This window comes from Orycteropus afer, unplaced genomic scaffold (genome assembly GCF_000298275.1).
Source record: "Orycteropus afer afer isolate SDZICR_OR568_19922 unplaced genomic scaffold, OryAfe1.0 scaffold00080, whole genome shotgun sequence".
Lineage (NCBI taxonomy): Eukaryota > Metazoa > Chordata > Mammalia > Tubulidentata > Orycteropodidae > Orycteropus > Orycteropus afer.
In genome coordinates this window covers 9,865,068-9,868,096 of record NW_006921667.1, presented here as the reverse complement: position 1 = coordinate 9,868,096, position 3,029 = coordinate 9,865,068, and positions in this window count along the sequence as shown.

Sequence of the window (3,029 nt, the reverse complement as noted above, 5' to 3'; positions counted from 1 at the left end):
CTTAAGGAAGTCCTACCAATAGAGAACCCACAACAGAGATCAGCAAAACCAGGATATGTGACATCAACTCTAAAACCAAATCAGAAATAGATACTCATAATAAGACCATAAAACATTCTACCTTAAAAACCAAGGAACTCAAGCATCACTCAACAACAGCAACTAACCTATTAGAGGGAATAATACTCCTAGGTACAGACCCTCAAATGGAGAGGAAAACACGACAATGTCTTTGCAGCATGCAGTTCTAAAAGTGTAGAGAAAAGAATATACTCCAAGGTAACCACAGAGAAGAGTAGCATTTCTTCTAAGCAAATCCAGAAGGAAGGAAAACATATGAACTTAATAAACACAAAACCAACTATAAAGAAGAAAAGGGAGAAAGCATTAGCCAACAAAATGAACTCAGCACAGAAATTTACATGGACCAAGGAATCACCAACGACATGACAAAAAATCACAATAGAATGACACCAATCAACTCATACCTATCACTAATTACACTCAATGTGAATGGACTAAATGCACCTATCAAGAGAAAGAGAGTAGCAGACTGGATAAGAAAAAAGAACCCATCGATATGCTGCCTACAAGAGACACACCTTAGACACAAAGATAAAAATAAATTAAGAGTTAAAGGATGGAAAAGAATATACCAAGCCAATGGAAATTAAAAAAGGCAGGGGTAGCAATTATGATTTCTGATAAAATAGACATTAAGGTGAAAAACATCTTAAGAGACAAGGATGGGCATTATATGATGCTGAAAGGGTAAATCGACAAAGAAGATGTTACAATAATAAATGTTTACGCACCCAATGAAAGTGCTCCAAAATACATGAAGCAAATATTAACTGAATTAAAAGGGATGATAGACAACTTTACATTAGTAATAGGAGACTTTAACATAGCACTTTCAAGGAGAGACAGGTCAATGGGAACAAAAAATTCAGCAAAGATACAGAAGAGCTCATCAACACAATCAACCAACTGGAACTCATAGACATATATAGAGCACTGCACCCAACAAAAACACAATTCACATTCTTTTCCAGTGCACATGGATCTTCTCCAGAATAGATCATATGCTAGGACATAAAACAAGCCTCAATAAATTCAAAAGCATTGAAATACTGCAAAGCATCTTCTCTGACCACAAAGCTATAAAACTAGAAATTAATAATAGGAAGAGCAAGGAAAAGGCATCAAACATATGGAAGCTGAACAACGCACTGCTCAAAAACTGTTGGGTTACGGAACAGATAAAAACTGAAATTAAAAAAAATCCTAGAAACCAATGAGAATGAAGATACATCCTACCAAAAGCTATGGGACACAGCAAAAGCAGTACTTAGAGGACAGTTTATGGCAATAAATGCATACATCAAAAAAGAGGAAAGAAACAAAATCAACACTCTAACTTGTCAACTCCAACAACTAGATATAGAACAACAAAAGAATCCTACAGTATCTAGAAGCAAAGAAATAATAAAGATAGAGCAGAAATAAATGAAACAGAAAAAAAATAGAGAAAATCAACAAAACAAAGAGCTGGTTCTTCGAAAAGATTAATAAAATCCATAAACCATTGGCAGACCGAACAAAAGAAAAGAAGAAGACCCAAATCACAAGAATTGTAAATGAAAACAGTGTCATCACAACAGAACCAACTGAAATTAAAAAGATACTGACAGAATATCATGAAAAACTGTACACCAATAGATTTGAGAACCTAGAAGAGATGGACAAGTTTCTAGAATCACAACACCAACCTAAATTATCCCACTCAGAAATAGAAAACTTGAACAAACCCATAACAAGGGAAGAAATTGAACAGGTCATAAAAAAAACTTCCCACAAAGAAAAGCCCTGGTCCTGATGGCTTCACTGGAGAATTCTACTAAATATTCAGAGAAGAGTTGACACTTGTGCTACTCAAGCTATTCCAGAACATAAAAAAAGATGGAGTACTCCCAAACTCATCTTATGAAGCAAGCATAACACTAATTTCAAAACCAGGGAAATACAACACTAGAAAGGAAAACTACAGACCAGTATCACTCATGAACATAGATGTAAAAATCTTTAACAAAATCCTGGCTAACAGAATTCAACAACATATCAAAAAATAATATATCCAGACCAAGTGGGATTCATACCAGGTTTGCAAGAGTGGTTCAACATCAGAAAATCAATCAATGTAATCCACCACATAAACAAAACAAAGGAGAAGGACCAAATGATTATATCAATTGATGCAGAAAAGGCATTTGATAAAATCCAACATCCATTCCTGTTTAAAACTCTCAGCAAAATAGGGATAGAAGGGAGATTCCTCAACATAATAAAGGGAATATATGCAAAGCCAATGGCCAACATCATTATTAATGGAGAAAGACTCAAGGCATTCCCCTTACAAATGGGAACCAGACAGGGATGCCCTCTATCACCATTTCTGTTTAACATTGTATTGGAAGTTCTGGCCAGGGCAATAAGGCAAGAAAGAAATAAAAGGCATACATATTGGCAAAGCAGAATTAAAACTATCTCTATTTGTAGATGATATGATCCTGTACATAGGAAACCCAAGAGACTCAATAAAGAAGACTACTGGAACTAATACAGAGGTTCAGCAAAGTGGCAGGATACAAGATCAACATACAAAAATCAGTTGGATCTATCTACCCCAGCAAGGACTCCTCTGATAAAGATATAAGGGAAACCATACTATTCACTATAGCTACAAAAAGATGAAATATCTAGGAATAAACCTCACCATAGACACAAAAGACCTATACAGAGAAAACTATAAACACTGCTACAAGAGACAACAAGGGTACTACATAAATGGAAGAACCTGGCTTGTTCATGGATAGGTAGACTAAACATTGTGAAAATGTCAATACTATCTAAAGCATTCTATGCATTTAACACAATCCTGATCCAGATTTCAACAAAATTTTTTAAGGACATGGAAAAACTAATTACTAATTTCATATGGAAAGGAAAGAGACCTCGAATAAGCAGAG